Below are 27,828 nucleotides of genomic sequence, written 5' to 3' on the forward strand. Positions count from 1 at the left end.
AGATGTGCATATAAAGCGGGGAATCTGTGAAGACATTACTAGGAAATGAAATTTGCAACAAAGGCAAGATAAGAGTTGCATTTTAGAAATATTGATAAGTGAATGTCAAATTATACATTTCTTATGAGACAGTTTGGTTACTTCGGCAACATAGACATTATTCCTCAGTTCTGATAAGCAATATTTCTTTCATCCCCACCTGTGGCTTTTGTCACTGTGTCTCCAAGGGACATTAATGCTTAGATGAAAACTAATTAACATTTTAAACTGTAATATATACACATTGATTTAGAGGGCATTTGTTTCCTTAATATTACTCTCAATACAACATGGAAAGACATCATGGTGATTTCTTTACATACACTTCCAGGGTATAGTTTTGAAATATTTAATTAAATATAATGATCCTTTTTATCTTGGTTATCTTTTCTGTTCTCAGTGACTAACATTATTTAAATGTGAGCTGAACACTATAAACTAGGGTTTTGCAGCACAAATATTTCTTTTGCTGTCAAGCTATATTATACTGGTGAGTTTAAAAAATAGGTATTGGACAAGAGCATGTGATTTTAAAAAATAACAGCTTTATTGGGATATCATTCACACACCATAAAGCCAACCATTTGAAAGTATACAGTTCTGTGTTTTTTAGTATATTCACAAAGTCGGCCATTGGTACCACTACGTATTTCTAGAACATTTTCACCACCCTCAAAAGAAACCCCACTCCTGGGCATATATCAGGAGAATCCCATAATTTGAAAAGATACATGCACCCCAGTGTTCATTGCAGCACTATTTACAATAGCCAGGACATGGAAGCAACCCAAATGTCCATCAATGGTTAAAGAAGATATGGTCCATACAATGGAATATTACTCAGCTGTAAAAAAACGAATGAAATAATGCCATTTGCAGCAACATGGATGGACCTAGAAATTGTCATACTGAGTGAAGTAAGTCAGACAGAGAAAGACAAATATCAGATGATATCGCTTATATGTGGAATATAAAAAAAGGGTACAAATGAACTTATCTACAAAACAGAAATAGAGTTACAGATGTAGAAAACAAACTAATGGTTACCAGGGGTAAAGGTGGGGAGGGATAAATTGGAAGATTGGGATTGACATATACACACTACTATATATAAAATATGTAACTGATAAGGACGTATTGTATAGCACAGGGAACTCTACTTAATACTCTGTAATGGCCTATATGGGAAAATAATCTAAAAAAGAGTGGATATATGTATATGTATAACTGATTCACTTTGCTGTATACCTGACACTAACACAACACTGTAAATCAACTTTACTCCAATAAAAATTAAAAAAAAAAAGAAACCCCATACCCATTGGCAGTCACTCCCATTGCCCTCTCCCCCAACACCTGTCAACCACTAATCTGTTTTCTGTCTCTATGGATTTGTCTATTTATCTAAATTCATTTCATCTAAATGCTCTTTTTCTTTCACTTAGCATAATGTGTTCAAGGTTCATCCATGCTGTAGCACATATCTGAATTTCATTCCTTTTTATTGCTGAATAATATTCCATTGCACGGCTACTTCCTTTGCTTCTCTATTCATCAGCTGATAGACATTTGGGTTGTCTCCACTCTCTGCCTATTATGAATAATGCTGGCATAAATACTCCTTTACAAGTTTTTGTGTGAAATATATGTTTAGGAGTCAAATTGTTGGGTCATATGGGAACTCTATGTTTAACCATTTGAAAAACTGCCAAACTCTTATCCAAAGTAATTGTGCCATTTTATGTTTCCATCAGCGATGTATAAGCATTCCAATTTTCCACATCTTTGACAGCACTTGTTATTTTTTGTCCTTTTGAATATAACCATCCTAGTGGTTATAAAGTGGTACCTAATTGTGGTTTTGACTTGCATTTCCCTGTTGGTTAATGTTGTTGAGTATCTTTTCATGTGCGTACTGGTCATTTGCGTATCTTCTTTGGAGAAATATGTATTCACATCCTTTACCCATTTTTTTAATTAGGGAATTTGTTTTTATATTTTTGAGGTGTGAGAATTCTTTATATATTCTGAATACAAGCCGCTTAAGAGAAATATGGTTTGCATATGTTTTTTCCCATTCTGTCAGTTGTTTGTTTGCTTTCTGGATGATGTTCTTTGATGTATAAAAATTTTTAATTTTGATGGAGTCTTTGATTTTTCCATTTTTTTGTCATGTGTGCTTTTGGAGTTATATCTAATAAATTATTGCCTAGCCTAGGATCATGAATATTTACTCTTGTTTTCTTCAAAGAATTTTATAGTTTTGGCTCTTACCTTTAGGTGTCAGCTCTTATAGCTATATGATTTGAGATAAATTTTACATATTGTATGAGGCAAGAGTCCAGCTTCATTCTTTTGTATCTGGATATCCAGTTTTGCTAGCACAATTTGTTGAAAAGCCTGCCTTTTCCCCTTTGAATGGCTTTGGCACTCTTGTCAAAAATCAATTGGTCATAAATATAAGGACTTATATATGGATTCTCAATTCAATTCCATTTTTCTCTATTTCTATCCTTATGCCAGTACCACGTTTTCTTGATTACTTGATTACTGTAGTTTTGTAATAAGACTTGAAATTGCAAAATGTGAGTCCTCAACTTTGTTCTTCTTTTTCAAGGTCATTTCAGCTATTTGGGTTCTCTTACGTTTCCATATGAATTTTAGAATCAGCTTGTCCATTCTAAAGGCAGCTGGGATTTTGACACCTATTGGATTGAATCCATAGATTAATTTGGGGAGCATAGCCATCTTAACAATATTAAGTCTTGTCATCCATGATCATGAAATATCTTCCATTTATTTAGGTTTTCTTTAATTTCTTTCAATGGTGTTTTGTAATTTTCTATGTAGAAGTCTTACACTTCTTTTGTTACATTTATCCCTAAGTATTTTATTCCTTTAAATGCTGTTGTAAAAGGAATTGTTTTCTTAATTTCATTTTCAAATTGTTCATCACTTGCTTAGAAATGCAAGTGCAACCTTGCTGAACTCGTTTATTAGTTCTATTTTTTTAATGGATTCCTTAGGGTTTTCACTACATAGGATCATACATCTGCAAATAGAGTTTTCGTTATTTCTTCCTTTCCAATCTAGATGCCTTTTATTTCTTTCCCTTGCTTGATTGCCTCTGTGAGTGTGTGATTTAAAAAAATTTAATTCACTAAAGGTAAGATGCCAGCTAATTGGTCATATTCTCCTACATTCTACTACTATTAATTTGAAAATCTATTCATGGAAGATCCTAGCAGATAACACAATGCACCTTATATGAATCAAATCAAAAGTAATCTCTATTTTCAGGACATAAATTTAATACATTTAATAAAATTTTAAAATTTACATATATATTAGTTTCCCTGATTCATAAGCCTAAATTAATGGCTGAGAAATCACTTGCTCAGAAATATAAAACAAAATCATCATACAAAAAAACCCCCAAAACCAAAACAAAAATTTTACATTAGAAGGAAAAGAGAGGCCCAGGAAAATATTTGAGAAACTGCATATGTTTCTAAAATCGCACTTCCCCGACTGTGTTTTCGGAATACAGATCTTCCTTGACTTAACATGGGGTTATGTCCCAATAAACCCGTAGTAAATTGAAAACATCTTAAGTTAAAAATGCATTTAATACATCTAACCTACCAAACGTTATAGCTTAGTCTAGCCTACCTTATACATCTCAGAACACTTACATTAGCCTAAAGTTGGGGAAAATCACCTAACACAAAGCCTATTTTATAATTAACTATTGAATATCTCATGTAATTGACTAAATACGGTACTGGCAGTGAAAAACCGGTTGTCTGGGTACAGAGTGGTTGTAAGCGTATTGGTTGTTTATCTCCATGATGGTGTGGCTGGCGGGGAGCTGTGGTTCTTTACTGCTACCCGGTATCACAAGGCAGTATAGCACCCCATATAACTAGCCCAGGAAAAGATCAAAATTCAAAGTATAGATTTTACTGAATGTGTATTGCTTTCACACCATCGTAAAGTCGAAAAAGTTTAAGTTGAACCATCGTAAGTCAGGGAGCGTCTGTGCTGATAATAGGTTCTGCATGAAGAAATAGTTTTCTAACTAGTGAAATTTGAAAAACTCTGGATTCAGTAAAGTAAGACAGGCTTCCTTTCTGGGCATCTCAAAGCCTGTAATGTCCTAATACGCATGTCCAAAACAGGAAATATAATATGCCACGTCTCCTAAACTTTTTAACTGACTGCTGTTTTCAAAGATCTGTTAGCTTCCTAGTACTGGAAATCATCTCCAAGTCAAACGCACCCACGTGTGATTTTAGGTGTGGCACTAACTAGTTGTGTGATCTTACCCAGGTTACTTAAACTTGCTGAGCTGAGTTATCTCTTCTGTGAAATGGACATAATCTACATACTTACCACGAGGTTGGTATTTGGCAGTTTGCACACTTCCAGCCTTACTCTTTGTTTATGGCCAGTGGCCATGGTAATTGGTGTTAAATATCTTGACTGTCATCACCACCTAACCTCGAAGTACTGTTAGGAGGATTAAAAGAGGTGATTATGCAAGACAGTTAGCATAAGGCCTGCTAGTAATATTTTGTTATTATAAATTTATTAAGATTCTTGTGTTGTCCTCTGAAGACACACATTTAAGAAGCCCTTTATTAATTTAAAGGGGAAGGGCAGTAGAGAGGATGAAAGAGAGAGGGAATGATTAAAAACTGAAGGTGTCAGTTGTGGGGCACCCCAAATTAAGTGTGGAAGGGTTTTTGAGACTAAAAAACAGTAGAGACAGGTAACAAGGGTGTACAACCAATTTTGGAGGGCAGAGGGCTTATAGAAGAGTTAGGAAGTTGAGTGAAAACAAAATTCTTGGTTTAAGACAGTTTACACTGATCACTCACCTTCCCTGTTCAAACCCTTTTTGTTTCTTTTCTTTTACCACATAATTTGTATTTGGACACAGTGCTGTTATCAGAAGAGAAGTAGGATAGGCATTTAAAAATCAGATACTTTTCTTTCTCTGTTTTCTAGAAACAGACAGTAAGATGTGAAATCATTGTCCTAGGGGAAACAACAGCAGTCACTTAAGAAGCTTATCAAAACCAAATTTAAATTTAAATGTCCAACCTGTTTCATTTATTGAAGATTTTAGAGACAAAGATCTGTAATCTGTCTTCTCTACCTTATCATATTGCTAAGGCTTTTTCAAAGTAAAAAATATGTATACATAAATACTATTTTTTCTGTGTCCATGGTTTGAAGTTGGTTCACTAGTATTCTCTTTTAACTAGCTTTAACTAGTGTTAATCAAAGGCTTTAAAGGCTGGGTTTTATATTCAACACTGCTTTATAGAGAGAGGCAACCTATTACAGTGGGAGAATATACAGACTTTGGAGACAGACTGTCTGGCTCTGCCACTTACAAGCTCTGTGACCTTGAGCAACTTACTTAAACTCTCTGTGCCTCAGCTTCTTCATCTGTAAAAATTGGTGATAATTTAGAACCTACTCTCTGTACTTACGAAGATTTAATAAGGTAATAGTTTAAAATTAGTGTACCTAGCACTGAGAACTTATTATATAAGCAGTATGTGTTAAATATAATAAATAAAAGATGGGGTCTGTTAGGAAGAAAAATTTAGAATTAACCATTTTTTTCCTTTTTGATCTGAACATTGCTAAGCAATTTGCGAATTATTAACACCAACCCAAACTGAATTTCTGATCAGTGTGCTTTTGGCGTATTAATCCAAGAAAGGCTCTAAAGGCTTATGAAAGGATGACACTGATGCCATCGTGCTGTTCAAATATGACTCTCTGTGGTTGATTCTGTCTGTGTCTCTTTTATGACTAAAAGATTAAAACAACAAAAATCTAGATTTTTCTCATGTTGGTTGAAAGGGTAATATTTCACTTTTCACATTGGATCAGATAGTAGCCTAGAGCATCTACATTCATATTGTGTTCTGATTGCTCCTGTGCCAGCTAAAGTAACACCATTTTCTTTATCATTATGTGATGAGACTTGTCACCCCGCTTTATGAACAGCAAATTCTTAGCTCAGGGAGCAGCCAGGGGCAGGTCATAAAATAAAGGATTATGGAGCAAAGATATTAGTGAACTCGAAGCGTCAGCACTTCTTACTGTATTTAACTCAAAGACGATGAGGTCTGCCTGGGGAGCTAATACTACTTAACTGCGTTTGGGCGAAAAGCCAGAAGCAAATTGTATTTCAAAGAGAGAAGGTCTGGCATTCCATATGCTGTGTAATCCTGGTCAGTTAACAGAGATGTATGGCCACTTAACACAGAAAATAAAAGAACTAAAATGAAACTTTTATGTTAAGGAACATAATGTTGACATAGTTAGAGGCTGAAGGGCAATTGATAACGTATCAGGTCCTTAAATTATTCAAGTGAAAATTGTTGGGGAACAGAGCCGGCATCTTTGACTGTGGAATAAGTCTCATATGAACTTAATTTGTGCTTGGCGTCTTCTGAGCCAGAGAACCAGTAACGATGATCATGACAAATGGGTGAACCAAAGGTCATTGCAGAAATCTCCTAGTGTCCCAGAGCCAGAATGATCCATAGGGAATGTTGGATGTAGTTCAATTCCAAGTCTGCCCCAAAAAAGTGTGTTGGAGGCTGATGGGCAGGCTAAGCAGTGTTCTTAGATATGTTGGGGTAGACTGTGCTAGGAAGAAGGGTGTCATCTCTTTCTACACCACTGTTGCTTCCTTGGGTTGCTGAAAAGCTGAGGCCAGTTGCCCCAGTTGGCCATGGCTTTAGGATAGCTCTAAGCCATGAAGTCCTATCTGCTGGCTGCCATGGTTTACTAGATTTGGCAGTTTGTCCTAGTTCTGCTCTGTGCGAGTTTCTGAAGCTGCTATTCAGCCTGCGCAGTTGCTGATCAAATGATGTCCAGCTCTGGGCTTGGTGTGACTTGCTCAGCTTCTGCTTCTTTCCTGCTAGTCACTCGGGCTGCTTTGTTTCTCCACTAGAACTCTCAGGGCACTCTTAAATAACATAGTCTTGCTGCCCTTTGAATTGAGGGTGTACCACTTTTGAATTCTTAAATATACCTACAAACACTTGAGGATGCATTTTTAAGTGTCTCATTTTCCCTTCCTCTTGGAGAAATGTACATGCCACACTCTTCATGGCCTTGATCTGTTCATTGCTTTGAATTCCGTTGCCATTCAGAGCCTGCACCTCAAAAACCTGATCACAGCCTTTTTTTTCCCCCTCAAAATGATTTTTTTTTAAACTGGATTATTCCTCAGTATCCTAAAAACAGTATTAGAATTTAGGGCAGATGATTTAAATATCTATGTAGAAAGACCTGTGTTCCATTTTGTTTTTTATTCATTCGTGTATTTATTCATTCAGCAGTTGTTTTATGGATCCTGGAAATGTATTTGGAATAGGGAGACAAAAGTTAACATGATGCTGTCCACAATCCTTAAGCTTTTTAGTCTCTCTCTCTCTTTCTCTCTCTCTCTCTCTCTCTCATTTCAAGGGCAGAGGCAACTACAGTATCTCATAATGTCACTTATGAGCAAAGTCTGCTGACTATCCCAAGTGATTCTTCTGGATTCCTTAATAATGTGACCTACTGGTTTGAATATAAGAAAAGTTGGTTTACAGATTTGTTATTGTATCAGAGATCCAAATCCACTCTAAACTAAAAGTTCCTGATGTGGCAAAAGAGAATTTGTTAGGAGAAGGCAAAGCTCTTAGACTACACGTGAATATTTGTCAAAGTCATAGGTTAGCTTTGGGTGCCATAAGGGTGTCCATCTTCCGTAATTATATTCATGTAATGAGAAAAGGACTGCTGTCCTGGCTTCTGAGCGTGTACTGAGACAGGATGAGTTAGGGCACATGCCCTCTTGGATGGAAGCCAGTCATGTAATAGGCAATAGAATGGAATATACTGATTGGCTTAAGCCAATGAGGACCCACACTTGGGCTGGGGATGGGGTTAGCTTCTCCTGCTGGAGGGATGAGTCAATATACCTCAAGGACAATTGGGATACTTTTAGGAAATTGCCTTAGGGAGATAGACACTGGGTAGATAACATGCAGATTTCTGACTCTTAGTAACACAAATGACCCTGGGGTCTAGCTCTTTGGAACCTCAGTTAAAAAAAAAAGAACATGTCACTCATGGTTTATGATTCTTTTTCTAGGTTTGTCCATGTTTAACTCTTACATCCCCAAATTGCTTTTCTTGTGTTAAAAAGGTAAACGTGGTTCAACTGAGATTTTAGTAGGGTAAACTGTAACTTTTTAAATTTCAAAGTACACAGAAAAATGGGTGTCTGCACAGACTTTTGCCAGTATCTTCCCAGCTTTATCTCTGCTTATGGAAATCTTCCCCACTCTCAAGGCTGAGCTCCCTGGTGAAGCCTTGAACTATTTCTCCAGCAGAAGTCAGTGCTCCTCAAGGCTCAGGGCACTTTGTGCTTGTCATTTCCTCTTCCTTTCTCAATGCTACATCCTCTTATGTCTTGGAGTTCTTTGGCCAGCCCACCAGGAGCCAATGAGACAGGTGATGCGAGCCATTCCGGGGGATATTTGGTGTAAGTGATACCGGAAAAGCTTTATCAAAAAGCCAAGCTCTTGTTCAACTCATCCAAAAGAATTTGGGCAAGGAACACAAAACACAAAGGAACACACACACACACACACACACACACACACACACACACACACACTGAGGCTGAGGAGCTAAGAGAACAAAGAAGCAGTTTGTTTAGGGCAGAAGTGAAAGGCACACACTTGAAGGAGGCGAGTGTAGGCGTCCTTGCAGCAGGGTTGTTGATCCCCCTTTTGGTCTTATTTTTAGCCCTTTGAATGGGTGAGGGTCTTTTTGATTAGGGGTGGAATATTCATGGGGGGTTGAGGTGTGGCCTGGATTGCACCAGGTTGCATCAGCTTCTGGTCCTGAGCATTTGCCTCCTGAAGCCACCTTACATGTGCTGCAAGAGCTGTTTTCCCTTAAATAGTGGAGCGCCACACGTGGAAGGTGATACAGGGTCATCAGCAACCCGTGCACTTTTACTGCGCACGCTCCACGGTTTTCATGCTCAGAGTGTCTTGCTCAGGGGCCACAAAGTTTCTGTTTTAGATGCCATTCCTCCCTGTGTCATGTCCTCATTAAGTGCAAAACGAGGAGGTGGCGTTGCCTTCTGCCTCATGCCTATACGTGAGGAGGCTGAGCTCGGACCCTCCCTCCCCCGTCCTGACTTTCCTGCCTCATCAGAAGCAAGGAGCCTGGGGGGCTGGCGGGCGAGTAGCTGTGGGACGAAGTGATTGATCTGACTGTGCGGGCTGAGGTTGGAAAGAACTTGGAGAAGAACAAGAACATAAAACACTAGGTTTGGAGAGAGACAGAGAGAGAGGAAAGCTTGCGGTCAGTGAATAAATTCAGAGCTTCATACCTTCGGATAAGGGAGCATTTGAAGAACAGTCAAGGGCAGCAAGTTTTGCCAGGACCAGCAGGGAGAACGTTTCAATTTGCGCTTCTGTGAAGTAGTGAGCAGACTCATTTCTACGTGAAAAGCATCCAAACTGTAAAAAATAATTGCATATTGCTTAATATTCCATGGGCATCTATCTATTTTGCATCCTCAGAGCTCATCTTCAACGTTAACTCGTATGTTTTATGTGGAATAAAATGTAAATTAGCCAATGGATGCTAGAAATATTTTTTAAAGTTTTTAAACAGCTCTGTGTAAACATCATTTCTCCATAATGAAAATCTTGTTCACACACAGGGAAAAGGGTTCCATATAGTCACTTTCTAAAGAGCAGAGGAAGTGTTATGGTTAAAAATAGACAATAAGCACTAAGAACATTAAGTTTGCAACAGCATTCTGGCCTGTTTCTCCTAATACCGTTGCCCAGTCTCCTCCCACAGGAAAGCTTCCTACAAAATGTCACACCCAAGGAACTAATGCGTGTGGATGTGTTAGAAATTACACCTGAGAATGGTGATTACCTCCCTCCCAGTCTGTGATTCTCCTATAAACAAGAACCTCCCATTACTTTTTGTACATTCTCTATATTATTTTAGATGCCTCAGTCCTCTCCTTAAATGGAGACTTCGTTCTGCATATTTCTCAATTTTCCACCTGTAATCAGTGAATTATTAGAAGTACAATGAAATCGATTCTACATTGTTTTCTGTGATGAATATGTTGTTTAATTGGAGAGGATTGCTAAGCCTGAAAATGTAAAGGTAATTGGAATGGGCCTTTCAAGTCATAGAGGGTATTTTCTAAAATACATAAATCCCAAACTTCTGAGCAATAATTTGATGCAGACTCAAGAGAAGTAGCTCCCTAGGGAATTATCAACCCAAAGAATTATATCCAGCAGAAAATCTCTCATCTTAAATAAGGCGGAGAACCAGAAGTGGTGAGGGAAATTCCTTCCCTGAAGGCATGAGGGCTTGAGGTCCCATAGGCTTATTTATAAGACAGAAACCGTTTGCAAAATTTTTATGTGAAATCTCCTCTGAATTTTTAAGCTGTCCAAGTTGACATCAAAAATGAGTGCTACTTTGCTTTTATTTTGCATTTTGCATGGCTTTATCCATTTGGAAATGTGTGTGTTGGACCACAACACTGATACAGTGCCTACCGAATGTTAAACTGAAAGATATGGTGGAAAAATTAAGAAGCGATACTTCAAGAGAAGAGTTTAAACATTTGCAGACAAATTTCTTGTAAATGGGGCTGGGCTTGGGCAAAACTGCCAAGCAGGTAGAAGACATTTTTATAATCAAAATGTTGTTTTTACCTCCCTTCACCATGGCCTCAGCATGGTCTGCTTATCTCCCGTCCTGGATCGTTTATTGTTTCTAGTTATATATTCCTATATTTTATGTCATTTAATGTGCACCCATTTGACAAGCAGACAGCTGAGCCTCAGAGATGGTATCATTGCTGAGTGACAGGACTGGAACTCAGGTCCCTATATCAGCTATGACAAATAACCAAATAAACCTCTGTTGCTTCACACAGGTTTATTTCTTGCTCGCACAAGAGGTGCTGAGTGGGTCTGGGTGACTCTTTAGGGCAGGGGTTAGAGAATTTCTCTGTAAAGGGCCATAGAGTCGATATTTTAAACATTGTGAGCCAAGGGGCAAAGTTGAGTAACTATTTTTACTGAATGAGTAAGAGTCATTTTCATATTTTACATTTCAAAACGTAAAAACCATTTTTATCTAGTGGGCCGTACAAAAATACGCTGCAGGAGGGATTTTGTCCCTGGGTCATAGTTTGTTGACCCCTGCTCTTGGAGGACAGACCTCCCTATGCTACTCAGCGTCCCAGGCCATTTCCATCTTATGACTTCCCTGTAAGAGTACGTGGCTTTGCAGTCACTATGGCAGTGAACGAGTGGGCTGGAGAGTTGAGCACTAGCAAGTAAATGCTTCCATCCAGAAATGGCACACATCACTTCTACCCTGATTGCATTGGCTACAGCAAGTCACACAGGCATATTTAATTTAATAGGGGTGTGAGAATAACCTCCTATGTGCCAGGAAGTAGAGGCCAAGTGGATATTGGTAAATAGTGATAATGCCTATTAGAGATGCCTATTCCTTCGTGTAAATATCAGACCCTGATTCTGGAGGCTATAGCAATGCAATCTTGTGAAAAAATCTTCTCGATGAAAGAAGGGCCTAAGAATTTTAGGGCTTGAGTGCTAAAGCAAGTGATACAAGCTCACATCTCTATCAGAATTAGTAAATCAAATGCTAATAAGTTCAGTGACTATGTGTTATGTATCGTGTTTTAAAATGGAACCAGTTATAGAGCAGTTGTTAGATTTTTGGTAGACAATGGGGACATTTTTCACTTTTAAGATAATATGAGATATGGTATATAATCACTTGAAATTTTTGAGAAACAGGATTAACCCTTTAGATTATCTTTTGAATATAGTGCTCTCCGAAGAAGGAAGTTGGTATTTTGCATTTGGGGAGGTTAAATTTTCAAGGAAAACCAAGTTACAAAACGTTCATTTTACTTATTCTTTAAAATATAAACAAAACAAAAAAGAATGAATACAACATTAAGGTACTGGAGGATTTTTAACAAGAGAGAGAAAATGCCCAAGCCAAAAAGAATGATACCTTTGATTTTAAAATTCTATTGTATTAAAGATTAAAGATATGGAACGTGGTAAAAGCAAGGGCAGTTGTTATTTAGATATGCAGGTTAAGAGTTGGTTTTCCCTAATAAGTTGCCAGATTTCGCAAATAAAAATATAGGATGCCTGGTTAAATTTGAATTTCAAATATCGCACAGGACATAGTTATTACTAAAAAAAATATTTACCATTCATCTGAAATTCAAATTTAACTGGGTGCCTTGTATTTGTATCTGAGAACTCTATGCCCTATAGTAGAGATTTGAATTGGTAGGTGGTCCTTACTTTAAAGATTTTACATAGAATCACTTCTCATTATGGGTGGTGCTTCTGTAATATAAAGTCACCACAAACACTGAATTAGTGAATACTGAGCTATTCATTGCTCCTAGGAGAAATAGAGGGTTGGGTTCCTGTGAGCCTCTGGTCACAACACTTTTGTCAACTGTTCAGTAAGTAACCTTGTTTTATGTGTACTTCTGTTTAAAGATACCATCTCTCTCTTTCTGTATATATATATATATACATATACAAACATATTTATATATCTTACAAGTAATTATATGTAGTATTTCTTTAAAGTAATACACTAGCTGATCTGAGTTTAATGTCTCTTTGACCCTGGGTGATGTGGCCATAAGTTTCTTTGGCTTTTAGCCACACCCACAGTGCCATCCAATATGCTTTATAAATCAGTCCTCATGTCAGGAATTCACAAACTTAGCCACTATCACTGTTACTCCAGCATTTTTCAAATCAGCCTCGCATACAGATCTGAGAATGTCCTCTTCCTTTTTCTGGATGCCCCCTATTGTGGATTCATTAACATTGACCTCAGCAGAACAACACTGTAACCCCTGCTTGAAAGAAATGGATCTAACCCACATATTTTCTCAGAAAGGCCCATCACAGCCGTTTTGCATTTAGGACCACTAGGCAGCCCTTAAGCACTACCTTTTAAACAGTGAAATCACCAACAAAAACCAAACACGCAAAAAACGTGGCACTAAACAGACTTGGAAAAGGACCCACGTTTACTGAATGAGAGCTGCCTGCAACAAGAAGGCAGATCATTGCCTTGTTCAACCTCAGTTCAGGAGGTGCATCTCAGGTGTTTTTCACCACTCTACCCATGTCCACAGTTGATGGTGAGCATGCCGTGTGTATCGCCTTTGATGCTACAAATACATGTTAGCAATTAGGTAAATTCACTTTATGGAATCTGCGAATAATGAGGATCCACTGCATTTGATGCCTAAATTAACAGATGAAGACAAAAATATTCGAGTACCTTTAGGAAGAATGGGCAGTTAACTGGGTAACATGGTAAATGACCCTGATTTTCCACAAATAATAATGCTAACTGCCAGTCCTCACTATGTTCCAGGGGCAGAGCTGGGTGCTTAACATAAATTATTGAATTGCATTCTTATTTTAACTCAACAGTTCTGTAAAGTTAATGTTACTGTCTTCATTGGTCGAGGATCTCACCACTTATAAGTAAAAGAGTTGGAATTTCTACCTATGTCGAGGAATACTCAAGACGGGGTCCTTTACCACAAGAGGTATGCTAGTAATAGTTACGATAGTCCTCTAAATATCTTAATGGAAATTTGATGTTACCCACAAAATTTCATTTTAGGAAGAGCTATTGAAGAAATCATATGTCAAATCTCAGCCTTAATCTGTGGCAACAACAGTGATCTTGCAGCTGTGACTTCACTAGTCTGTGTTTTATTTTCTCAGGACTTTGTGTTGTAGACTTTGGGTTGCTAAGTATTCCTAGCTGCATATTGCCCACATGAAGCTATAATCCTCTGTCAGTGCATTGGAATGATTTCCACAGTGACTGGATTTATGTCACAGATAGAGGACTAAGGGTTCAGGTAGAGACTAAGTCACAGGAGCCAGAAAAATACTGAAAAATGGGCTCTGTTTTCATGCAAATGTGCAGGAAATCATGAAAAGGGGAGGAGAACCCATATAGAAAAGGTGGCACTTAGGTCAACATGTTTTAAAATAGAAGGTATCAGTCTAAAATTGTCTGAGGTTTTCACTAATTTTAAGCTTGAGTTCTATTTTATCCTCTTTTTCTGCCTAATGTTTCAGTCCCTCCCTCTTTGTTCCCCCTACAAATCTCCCAAAAAAGGAGATAATGAAACCCCTTTTCTGGTTGTGATTACAAATAATGACTCTTGGTATAGTCTTTTGCCTCCTAATTTGCTCTTTTGGGTGGAGTATCTACAGATTCCTTCTTTAGAATTGAAAATGTTATGACTCTCGTTTAGTTGTCAAGTGTGGAGTATTATATGAGAGCTGGTATCAAAAGGCGATAACTTTTAAGCATGTCCATACTGAAGATCATGAGCTTTTACAGCTTTTATTTTAAGGTACATACAGTGTTTCACCACTATCACCTAATTACTCTCTGCCATATTCCTGAGAAACATGCTAATCTGCTCAACCCAATATTCCTCCAAATTTTTAAACAAAAACTTAAATTTTAGATTATCTATCCTGGGGGACTTCCCTGGCGGTCCAGCGGTTAAGACTTCGCCTTCCAATGCAGGGGATGTAGGTTCGATTCCTGGCCCGGGAGCTGAGATCCCACATGCCTTGCGGCCAAAAAATCAAAACAGAAAACATAAGCAATATTGTAACAAATTCAATAAAGACTTTAAAACTGGTCCACATCAAAAAAAGAAATCTTTAAAAATAATAAAAGATTATCTCTCCTGATAATAAAGCAACTAAGAGTTAAGAATCATGTAATCTTAATATTTTCTTTTGCTTTGTACACAATAAATATAGATGGTCTTTTTAATTATTGATATTGTATTATTAAAAATTTAATCCTTTAGCGCCTATTCCTAGCACAGAAAAGAATTTCCAGTGTCTACTAATACATGTTCTGAGTTAAGCAGGTAATCTACAAATACATGTATTTAATGTTTGAGTTTATGCTTAAGCTAACAGTCATCACTGTGGCCTTTGTAACTGTGTTCCTATTGTAAAAGCAGGATATAAATCCCAAAATTCTTCTGGAGAAAAACTACTGATAATGTATTGATCTGCCAATAGTAGAGGATTTGGTGACTTTCAGAATATTTCTTAATCCTGTATTGAAATAATTAAGAGGTAATTTGCTCTCATTATTAGCTTTAATAATAATAATCATTATTCTTATAGTAATTATTCAAGTAATAATAATTGTTAATTTCAATTCTCTGGCATTCATTAAGTTTGTTGAGTAGGTGTGAAATAGTCCTTCTCCATTTCAAAAATATGTGCCAATGTGGTGTTGGTTTAATGATTCTTAAGCAAGCATTTGACTTTTGAAATGAAGCATATGTTTTCTTTTTTGTTTAATAATTGCACTGCTTTTGCCGTCAGCTTGCTCATACTGTATTTATTCACAGATCATGTGGGACGCTGTGTTTACTTTGCTCCTGCTATCTGTGATAGTGAACAATGACTTCTGTAATTTGTCGCTTTGAATGTTGCCCAGCGTCAATTTGCCAGACGTTCATTTCGCTACCAACACTTTCATTTTGAGGCTGATAGCTTCTTGGTTAATTTCTTCAGAGTAATGTCAAATGGTAACAAACCAATCAGTTATTATAGCTGCTATACAAATGAACAAGAAATGCGGGGATTATGGACAAAACTAACACTAAAACAGGATTTGATTTTCAGTCCTTTAGACTTCAGTTTTATTGTAAAACTGTGACTATCTCAACGTTGACCTGATTTCACTTTCGCTAGCCCCTCTGCACATGTGTGGAGCAAATAGTACTGTATTTTCTAGAAATGATAGAATTAGGGAGATAACATAATCTTGAACAGGTCAACTGAATCAGGAAGGAAAGCCAGAAAAAAGTCCAGACTATGTTCAATTGAATTTTGTAGCATCAACTGTTTTCTATGCTATGCTTAGTATATAGTACAACTGGATTTTCTTGCTTCCCTATTAACCAGACGGCTTATGTATCAGAACACCTTCCTTGCCTGGCTGGCCCAGTAGACTTGAATAGTATCAAAGAACAAATAAAATTCATCTCACTTTTCTTACAGGCTGTAAATACTGTATAAAATCCCAAACTGTTTTTGCTTCAGGTTGTTTCGCTCCACAGACTGTGCTCCTATTATTATAAACAGTGCAGTTGAGAGAAACAGTGTTTGATCACCAATTTGAAAAGTTTCCTTAGAGCTGCAAAGACCAACCAGGTGTAGGTCACTTTGAAATCAATGACTTTAATGTACCATAAGCATTTATGGAATCATCCTCATGCCTCAGGAACTCAAGCCCTCAGGCTGCTCCGACCCACCAGAGCAGCCCAGGCAGGGACCCACCACAGCCCCTTCACAGCAGCCCTTGGCAATGCTCTCCTGACCTGCCTTCTCCTCTTAATGCATTATAGCCTATTACGAGTTCTGGACCTTTATTATTTGCTCAAGTAAATGTTTGCTAATTTTATTAAACTAGAGAATATTGGTGGAGCATAATAATTTAATATGTCCACCCCAAGTTATTTCACTTAATTCATTCCTTCACTGCTACACAGTGGAGGGACTTATACAGAAAATGCCAGCACCATAAGAATTTCAAGGCTCCTTCATCTTCATTTTTTAACTCTTTCTTACAACCATAGTGAAGTTCTTGTAAGACCCAACTCACTTTTTCTTTTCTTTTTTTTACCCCCTGGTCTTTACATACACTGCAACCTCTGTGTGAAATGCCTCTTGATGTTTCCATGACTATTTTCCACTCACATCAAGAAATAGTAAATGTGACCTTTTATAGAATGACTTTTTTTTTAAACTATATTCCCCCAGCCCTTGTACGATTTATAGCATTCTGCATACAATATTATATGCCACAATATTATCCTACTTCATTAAAAAAGTAATACTTATATTTTTTCTGCTTTTCCTCACTGGATTACAGTCTTTTGGGGGGGGGGTAAAAACTGGGTTTTATCATCAATGTGTCATTAGTAATGAGCCCATAACCTGACACAGAATAAATACTCCATTAAAGTGAGTTAAATTTATAAATGAGCATTGACTCAGACATTAGAGAGAAGGGTAGAAAAAAAGCAGAAGGCTTGAGTTGAAAATCAGGACCAGTTATATTTGACAGGAAAAATAACAACAGTATTACTAATTATAAACTGAAAGAAAATAACATTGGAGCTCCTACTCTATGCCATTCAGGTGCAGTTTTCTATACAGCATTTAATTTATTCCTCAGACAACCTCAGGAAACTGAGGATCAGAAAAGTAAAGTTATTTGTTCAGGTTCAGGTAACTAGTGAATATATAGGCAGGGCACAAACCCCAGTTATGTCTACCCTAATTCAGTTCTCTTTACACTGTAAACCCATACCTCTCTGAGTATGAAATAAACCATGATGATTAATTTAACAAGATAATGGGCCAATGTGATAACGTGTGTTGTTGCTATAGTTTATTCCAAGACATATTTTATGGAAAGGGTTATGAGAGGAATCCAAAGACAGTTGATCTGGAATTAATATCACACTAAAAATAAACCCATAATTGTTATAACAATTTTATAGCTATATAGTTAATATAGCATACTAGCTACCATTTCATATTAGCTGTGGCCTAAAATAATTCTTTGGCCTTGATTCAGCCTAATTGTTTGCAGTAGCTGTGGTCTATAACGGAGGTGTGCATGCTGTATTAGTGAAATATAGGGCTCCTAAGCGAAATACAGGGTTAGGTTCCTGTGAGCCTCTGCTCTCAACGTTTTCATCTACCAGCCAGTACATAACCTTGTTTTCTGTGTGTTTGTTTAAAGATACCATTCGGTTCAGTCATTCACATTGAACTCACGGCCAACGGCACTATAATTCATGTCTGAATGAAGCTTGTCCAACACATATATTTTCTCTCGAAGGCACATCCCAGCCTTCTGTGCTGAGGGAAACTAGACGACAACACTTCAGCACTGCACTTGAGGGCGACGTTAAATAGCCACATCACCAACAGAAAAGCACAAAAATGTAAAAAAAAAAAACTGTGACATTGAATAGAACTCAAAAAGGACACTTGTTTACAGTCTGAGAACTGAAAGAAGGCAGAGAGTAGCCTTGTTCCACCTCAGCTGGAAACAAGTATGTCAGGTGACTCAAATTTTGTGTTGCTCTGTGCATGTCTAAGACTGAAAGTGCCAGGGGTATTAATTTGGGGATGACAGATATATGTTTGTGATTAGGTGAATTCACAAATGCAGAATCTGCAAATAATGAGGATTGACTGTTTTCTGTTATAAAATAGCCTCATTATTTCTATTCCTAAGATTTGGGTCATGTGCTTACTCTCCTTTATCTCATTTTCCTTTTCCTCTTGTTACTGGATACAGTTATTGTCATCTAAGTGATTTCTTGTGGCCAGTAAGCTTTGCTGTAGTCAGTTTCTTCTGGGATGAGATGAGAGAAACCTGTTTATTGGCTGTGGTTCAGTATGTTTGCTTGCTTGCAGGGCTCAAAACCCACCCCAGGGCCTAGAGAGATCCATCATTAATGGGGTTAGATAAAGGTTAGGGGCCCTCAGTTAAGTCTACAGAATGTGTTCTAAAATGAGTTCATTCATTTTGAGGATTTGCAAGATTTGTTAGATTGTATAGTTAGTAGATCGTTGTAAAGACTTTCAGCTAGCCAGTAAGAAATCATCTGTTTTCTCTTGGGAAATATTGCCCTTGTTTTATTTCAGTAGGGAAAATCTAAGAGTTCACTATGAAGGTAGCTATTAGGAGATTACTCAGAGCATCACTAAACTGGAATGTCCAGAAGCAAGGAAGAGGTAAAAGGTGACTGTTCTATATGAGGTCGGCTTCTCCATGTGCACTGCCTGTCCTGTATGGGAAGGTTAGGCATTTCTGGAGGCTACAGTAGCTCTTCCAGGTCACTGGTGTATCTTTTAAGCTTTAATTTTTGAAATGGTACCTAGAGGTCTTATACTTGAAGCTCTAAACAGACAATTAATGGTTCCATAACCTGTTTTATAAGCATGGTGGTTTCTATTTAAATACCCTGACTCTAACTTTCTCTCCATTCAGACTATAAAGAATGTACTTTTAAAAGCTTAGAGTGTATGCAGGACTCCAAACCAGGGCTGGTCCATTTAGTCCCTCTGTGAAGCATCTTAAGAAGGATAGAGAGCAAAATATGAAGGTGGGAAACAGATTCTAAGTGCATCTCTGCCATTATCTATCTGGAAGACTTGACCAAATCACTGAGATTTTTCTAGATTATGTCGAAAGGGTCAGGCTATAGTCTACTTCTCTTTCCTTTTTTTTTTCTCCAGTGATTGTGCCATAATTTGGTGAGGTTTTTTTTTTTTTTACTTCTTGTCACACATCACAGCTTAGATATCATACACCAAATCTTCAAATCTTTTAATCAAAGAAGGTGAAAACCAATTCCTCCTTCCCTCAAATTCAGGAAGATAGTTGATATTATTATGAAATGAAAAACCCTTAAAATAGCTACTAAATTCTATAGCTCAACTCACTAAATACTTTTATTCCAATATGGAGCTTCAGTCAACAGAACTTCAATATTATGAACAGTGACATAGATATTAGATATTTATAGATATCACACAACTATATTAGAGGTGATTTGTTTGCTTTTTTTTTTTTCTTTTTGGTTAGCCAGTATTGGCAAACGTCAGTAGAGTATAAAATATTCCTAATATTAGTTGAATTTATATTCTTAACAGATTGTTTTTTTCTCTTCTGGAGTATAGAATGTTTTTAGAACTAAGTAGAAAATTATCACTTCTCTTTTTTTGGTGGGGTTGATCAAAATCTGAAATGTTTTTCTGCTTAATAAACACATTGATTAAATTGCTTCTCTCTACCAAGTACTATGCTTCCCATTGAGCATATGTAAAAGGTGTCTTTTGCAAGTTAAAATTCTAAGAACTTTAGTAGAGAAGACAGCACACTTAAGTATAATATTCATTCATTCAACCAATATGGATTGAGCGGCTCTGTATCAGGCACTGTTTTTACCAGCTAGGAATATAGCTTCTGACTTAAAGGTTTATATTCTAGTAGCAGAAGAGAGAAAATAAATAAATTAAGTCATATAGAATTGTCAGCTGGTGATAAATACTATAAGGAAAAATAAGCAGTGTAAGGGGATAAAGAGTGATGGGAGGTGTGACTTTAGAAGGGACAGTCAGTTGGTAATATGTGGAGTATACAGGACAGGGAAATCGGGATTGCCTGGGAGTAGGGAAATGTGTTTTGTTGTTTAGACTTCGGTAGTCAGGGAAGGCCTCACTGACGGGTGACATGTGAGCAGAAAACAGGGAAACGGAGAACAAGTCATCCAGTCAGTACCTAGGGGAAGAGCATTCTAGGCAAAGGGGAGTACAGAGTGTCAAGTCCCCGAGGGGGGCAGGAACATCCTAGGCTTGGTTAATCAATGACAAAGTGGTGGTGTGGCCAAAGGAAATAGAGAGAGGGGCGTAATACAAGATGAAGTCAGAGGAAAGCCGAAGCTGAAATCGCATTGGGCCACAAAGGCTGGATTTTCTTCTGAGCGAGATGGAATGCCTTTGAAAGTGCTGAATGAAGCACACAAGTGATTTGCCTACTATACTGGGGAATATTGTCTGCCGAGTGTGCGATATAGGAGAAGTGAGAGAGGGGTGGTGAATTAATCCCTTCCTGAAGGTAGGCAAGAAGTGTCTTCATAGACGTCTGTGGAAAGCGTGGAGGAAAGACATTCCAAGGAGGGGGAGAGCTGGCCTGAGAGGACGAGTGGTGTGATGTTTTAGCGTGAAGTGTGAGGACTGGCCCTGGACTGTGTTGAGGCTGGAAAAAGTACACGTATGTCATTCTGAGAGTTTGGGCTTCAGCCTGAGAATGTGGTGGAGCCACAATGAAAGCAAGGGAGCAGCAGGGTCACCTGTAGAAAGATGGCTCCCCTGGTGAAATGGAGGGTCAGTGATGGCAGAGCAAGTTGGGCGCAGGAGGGAGGTGGTCCTGGTGGACTTGGCCCCTGCCAGTTGGGGTGGACGGAAGAGGGAAAATCAACGCGTGCATTTAGAAGGTGTATGTAGGTCAAAATCATCTGAGTTAGACCTTCAAGCTAAAAGAACATTACCTTAGCAATTCATTGGAATTGCACAGCTTCAAAGGTGAAAGCACATTAATGGTCATTATTTATCTGGCAACAAATCGTGTAATGACATGTTAAAATCTGTTCCAAAATGAAATATGTTCTCCATTTAGTATAAATTCCAAATGAATCTTTAAAACTGTGTATGGGAGCTGGGTTACCTTTGCCTCTCCAAATAACATGCCATGTTAACACAGACCCACACATGGATCTGTTGCTGTTTTTCTTGACCCCAATTACCATTGAGTACAAAAGAAAGGGTGCATCTTCATTTAACTAAGCACAGGATCTGAGAGCCAGCCCATTGTGAAACTCTAGAACAATATCATGAGTAAATATAATGCCTTCCAGTGATGTTATCAGAATGCCCTGCAAGATAATCTGCTTATCCATAATGATAATTATCTTCTCAAAGCTTCTGTCTAAGTATCTGTGGAAGTACCAAGGCAGCTTGCCTCAAACACGAGTGTCCCACTGTGTTTCCCAGGCACCTTTGGAGTAAAGGTTTAGCACCATTTACTCAGTACGTTTTGAATGGCAAAAGTAGTGAAAGATATGTAGGTGCTCATCATTGAGAAAAAGAGAAGCTCCAATATTCATGAAATGCCTGCTATTGCATTTTAATTTGCTTTAGGAAATTGCCTAGTTTGTTATTCATTTTTGCTTTGCATAATAGTTATGACAGCTCTGGTTGGTTTCTGATTCTTAGGAGACTGTGCAGATGCAGAGTTCTCAGCACACAGATTTTTTTCTGTTGAATCATAAATTGAATTTCTTTCATGAGAAAGTAATTTACACTTTAAGGCATATTTTTGTCAATAAACCGGATTCTTTTGAATGTCGTTTCTTTTCAGCTCTCCTGAAATAAAAAAATTCTGTCTCCTCTCTAATTTTTTTTTCCTCCCCTCAAACCTATTTTGGCATCATTTTGGTTAGGAGAAGGAAGAACATACTAGTTATTTCTGAGGTTATGCGGTTACCGTAAGTGGATCAATTTTAGGAGGAAATTAAATTTGTAGCTAAATGGTAGGTTGTTTTTTAAAAAAAAAAATGGCATTCTCCAGATGTGAAACAATAACAGGCTGGAAGGATTTCCCATACACGAAAAAGCAGGTGTCTATAATATCAGACATGTATTATAGATCTAAGAACAGTCAGCTACCTTTTCTAAGGCATATTTGAAAATCAAATTTAAAAACCGTTACAATACAAAGTGTCATTTAACTTGAGTAAATGAGCTCTATTAGATGCTCATGGCTGATGAGATGCCGGGAGGACCTGACTTTGTTAGCTGTTATCCCTGAGGAAACTGAGCCATTGCTGTAGACTAGATGAAAAACTTGATTCCCTAGGGTAGTGGTGACTCTCTTCTTTTCCCTGGTTCTCTCCTCAGTGGAGACTGTACTGAGAATAAAGATGGGCAAGGTGAACACTTTGTGTACTGCCCTCCTTTCTAACGAAGCTAAGCCTTTTAGTCTATATTCTACTTTCCTCAATAGAATAATTCTCACCACCTAATCCCAGTCCCCAGATATCCCTGGGATTATAAACCAACCATGTTTACCTTTCAGCGTTTTTCCTCTCTTCACCTTCTGCCTTTTGTCAATTGTATGATTGTAAAATGTATGCAACATAAATCTAGCCAAATCTAATTGGTGTTCGTTGCTCTGAAAATATATTGCTGTTTTACTGTTGTGATCTTAAAAGGCTATGATTCCAGGTTTTACTTCTGTGGCTGGTAATTAGTAAATGTTGGTATTTACAAAATGAGTCATATCACGTCTGCTTTGCAGTGTTTATTCAAACGCAGCAGAGAGATTCTGAAATAAAAGTCCAGATTTGGGATTTAAGTAATTACTCAGTTACTCCTCCTGCCCCCTGTAATCTCCAAAGACACTCAAAGAGCACAGTTGTGTGGTTTTCATGATGCCAGACTTATCTGATTAAATCTCCACTCCGTGCAGTCTTAATATTTTTATAGTCCTTCAATAAAATCTTTCAATATGTTAAGAATCAACTTCACTGATGATTTTCCCAAACACCAGAGGCATGAAATTCCATGACAAAAATCAGGAATGAGTCCTTTGCTGATTGATGGCACATTCATCTTTCAAATCGTAACCACCAAGGCTTGGGTTCTCTGAGTAAACTGTTCTAACAGAGATCTGTGTACCAAGAGGGAAGCCAGAGATGCTCTGTGGGTTAGAGAGACTTCACACACTGAATCACAGAATACAAAGAAGGGTCAACTATTGACAGTCTCAAGGTCTGTTTCACCTTTTTTTTAAGATCCTCCCAAAGCAAAATAAGGCCCACAGCTACTCCATAACCTCATCAACCAAGAATAACTAGACTCTAAATGTCTTAGGGTAAGAGCCTACATGAAGCCAGCAGCTACTTGTTACTAATAGCTTTCAAGCCAGGAATGTAAACACACAATGAGTATAGTTTATCATTTCAATGCACTTCACATCGTAAGTAGACATATGCAGTGGTCATTAGAACTGCTTGCAAATACACTCATTCTCCTCTTTATGGACAGGTGGTAGGATTTTATTTCACTGCTTCTTTTAAAGTTAGGGGTGGCTATGTGACTTATTTCTCTATGACATGTGAGTGGAAATGCATTTTCTTGCCTTCAGATGGGAGTTTTAAGAGCCAGAGTGTGATTTGGTTTGAGAAGGGATCGGGTGTGAATTCTTTAGTGGCTATGAGGTCAGAGCCCCCTACCAACCCATATTGGACCTACAGTCTCAGTGAGAAATAGAACTTTGGGGCTGTTTGTAATCTGCAAATTACAGAGAAAATCCTGTTACTATTTTTTAAAATAGCTTTTTAAAATTGCATGAAGTAACACATGCTACCAAAGAATGATGAAGCATATTTTTATAATGTATTTAATAAAAAAACATGTATCTAGCAACTTCTTTTGGAGATGGATTGAGGTTTGGATCTGCTTCCATTAATTACTAGCTTCACACACAAAAAAACCACTTAAAATATGTGCATTCCTACCTTTCTCTCTGTTAAATACTGGCTGGTAAGACGTTGAGGTATCATGTGAAATAAATGGTCTTGCTCTCAAGTACCTTGTAGTAGAGGATATAAAAACACAAATAATCATATATAAATAAATATTATATATATATATATGACATGTAAAACTCATATTAAGGAAGCACAAACGAAGTACTTGAAATCTCAGATGATTTATATCTATAGAAAAATCATATAGGAATCACTGTAAGCTAGAAGCCTCCATATGGGAAACCAAGGAAAAGACTCAGTAGCAGAACTCAGATAGCAACTCAGTTAAGTCATTTCCTAAAGAAATCCCAAGCTATTTTTTTAGCCGGGTCCATCAAAATCCATCCAGAAATCAACAGCTTGACTTAGTTTCAGCAATGGTGAAAACTCTTTCAGAACCCTGCTACTATAAAGTTGCCATTGAAAAATTCATCAGCAGCAAGTTTGAAATCTTAAAAGTCTTAATGTGTTTTAGAAGCACGGCCAGCTCTGCAGTTGACAGAAGTAGACCGAAGGCGTCACATCAAAGGAGAAATCTTCCCAGCTCTGATGCTCTCAACCCTCTCCATATGCGTGTTCTTCCACATCACACCCACTTTTTCATGTTTCATTGGCAACCTTATGTCTCACACTTAACATCACATGTAAGAGCAAAGACCCTAGTTAGGAAGACAGTGAGCTTAATCTATTCGTCAAATCTGGTCCTGGAGTCAAAACATTCTGGAACATGAAGGGAGAAGCACCCAGGTTAGTGAAGTTCTTGGGCTGTCAAATTACCACGAGCATTCGGCCAGGAAGTGGAGCACAGGTAATTGGAAACATCCTGGGTACATTTTCCAAGGGACAGTTATAGGCTGTCAACAACAGTAAAAGGTTTCTGAATAAAACCAGAGAATAACAGGAAGAACTGGTGTTGGGAAATAAGAAAACATTTAGTTACAAAAGTAAGAAGAAAAAATGCTTTCAGGGTAGAATGATCTTAGGTGTGTTATCATGTGCAAAACAAAGTGAAGACAAGTAGATATTTATTTTGCATTGTTATACTTCTCTATCCTCTAAGAAGAGTAGGAGGATAAGGAACTGATATACTGAATGGAGAAATTGGTAACTTACCTGCCTCGGGGCCCCTCTAAATGCAGCAGGCTTATTGGAATAGGAGGGTCATTTACCTTCAGAAGATCAATCAGGACATAGGCAGTAGGGCCAAAGCTATCCATTAGTATGAGGGACATTTGAATAAATCTTCTATACCAGGCAGTGTATAGCTCTCCCTCACTTGCCAAGGGAAAAGTGGATTTTAAATGAAAAGCACTCTGAGCGCACCTGTTGTTATTTTTAGCTACATTCATAGGTAGAGAGAATTACTATGTACTATTGTCACTAAACTCTAAAGGGAAATAAGAGCTTTAGTAAGGCAGCAAGAGTCAACTGCTACTTTTCCTACTGTACCTTTATCTTAGAAACATTTTCATTCATCACAAGAATGATGGAGTATCTAAAGAAGACCGTATATAGTCTTTGGAAGAACAAAATGTAAGATAATAATACTATTCCCTGTTTCACATTTAATTTCCATGCCACTTGAAAGCAATGTGTTTTCAAGGCTAACTCTCCTTTCAGGCAACATGATGATAAGATATACTAAATTTTCATATGCTCTACTTGGAAAAATTAATCTCTTTTAGATTGTAATTGCTTTGGATTTAATCTTGAAGTTCATGACTGTAATTTTCAGATGATGTGAATCACTCTGTAGAGGTTTTGTTAGTCATTTGTTTGGAATTAGTCTTTTCCATTCACCGTAATTAATTCATTCATATTGGGTATGCTTTGCATTTTTATGTTCTTTACGTTTTACTTTGGAGAATTAATTGGTAGAAAAATTAACTCCAGCTAAACTTCAGTGGCCGTTGTTGTTTTTCAATTATATCAGCCTAGAATTTCACTTAAAAATGACCATTTCATAAATTTGTTCCAACCATCAACACATTGTGGGTTTTCATACATCCTTGTACTTGAACAAGATCTCTCGATAACTCAGATGAGGGAATAAAAGCCTTTCTTTGTAGAGTGATAAGGAGTGGCAGGAAAACACCTTAAAGTTAGGTAAGGTTCATCCTTAGAAAAGACACAGATCAGCAATTTTTATCTACGTAATGCTTAAAAATCAGTAGGTATTTTCATTTTTCAGCAAATGCTCTCTGTAATTTTAGTTTTCAGTAATACTTCAGTTGAAGGGTGCTTTTAATTTCCTGGTGTTTTTTCCAACTTTATTGAGGTGTAATATACAATTAAAAATTGTATATATTTAAGGTGTATGAGACAATTTTATATATATGTGTGTATATATATAGTGACATGATATATATATATGTGTATGTGTGTGTGTGTGTGTGTGTGTGTGTAGGGACATGATTACCACAAACAAGTTAATTAACACATCCATCACTTCACATAGTTACCATTGTGTGTGTGTGCGTGTGTGTGTGTCTGTGTAGAATACTTAGACAGAAATGTGTGGCAAGAGTGTAGGATGTTGTCTGTTACATCCAGGTGGTAGATTCATGGCTTTTTAAATTTTATTTATTTACCTTTTTTATTGAAATATAGTTGATTTACATAGATTCATGGGGTTTTGAATGTCAAATCCTTTCATTTATCAAATCGTTTCTTTTTTTTTAACATCTCTATTGGAGTATAATTGCTTTACAATGGTGTGTTAGTTTCTGCTTTATAACAAAGTGAATTTGCTTTTGAAGTTCTGTCTGGGATACCCAAACTCTTTTAAGGGAGTCCAAGGACACATTCCTGAGTTTTACGCCTTGAGATGGAAAATGGTGGTGGTTCAATGCTGCTTCCTCTCTAGAGACTTCCCAAGGCAGTTTTTATGATTACTTTATATCTTCCATTTTGCAGGCTTCTTGGCTTTTTTATTCCCTTTATGTGGCTACCGTCCAGTTTATACAACATCAGCCCTTTCTTCTGAGCACAGACTGGCCATCGTCTAGACCCATCACCCCTTCTTGCTTCTCCTCTGTATTTCCGGTCTGTTGCTCACCCCACTGTCAGCCAGCTTGAGGCAAACCCCACAACTACTTTGACATCTTTCCTACCCCAGCTCCACCTCTTAAAAAGGGAGCCTTTGGCCCCCTGACTGCATCACAATCTAATATTTAAAATAGGTATACTTGAAAACTGCCCTAACAATTACCTTTGTAAGCACTGAGTTTCTTCACAGTGAGCTGTACAAGAATGCTGGCAGAGGGGACCTAGCACTCCACGTGGACTCTCTGAGGCTGATAATTAAGCTTCTTTGAGCCTCAGTTTCTTCATCTCAAATGGGGAATACACTAGGACCTTTCTCACAGATTCTCACAGAATCTCACTGGGATGCTTTACAAGATAAAAGATGTGAAAGTCTTTGTTTTCTGAGTAGTAAGATAAAT

The 27,828-nt window shown here is 37.6% G+C and overlaps 1 protein-coding gene and 1 long non-coding RNA gene across 3 annotated transcripts in view; one reads left to right on the forward strand and one right to left on the reverse strand.

Annotated features, from left to right (window-relative positions):
* Nucleotides 1-27,828, forward strand: part of GPC6 (glypican 6) — a 1,053,117-nt gene that overhangs the window by 220,755 nt on the left and 804,534 nt on the right. The gene's annotated exons all lie outside the window — the stretch shown is intronic.
* Nucleotides 1,962-27,828, reverse strand: part of LOC309615969 — a 31,932-nt gene continuing 6,065 nt past the window's right edge. Inside the window, exon 2 of the long non-coding RNA XR_014237199.1 lies at nucleotides 1,962-27,709. This is a non-coding gene — a long non-coding RNA (uncharacterized lncRNA). The remainder of the gene's footprint in view (nucleotides 27,710-27,828) is intronic.

Source organism: Balaenoptera borealis (genome assembly GCF_965194805.1).
Source record: "Balaenoptera borealis genome assembly, chromosome: 18".
NCBI classification, from domain to species: Eukaryota; Metazoa; Chordata; class Mammalia; order Artiodactyla; family Balaenopteridae; genus Balaenoptera; species Balaenoptera borealis.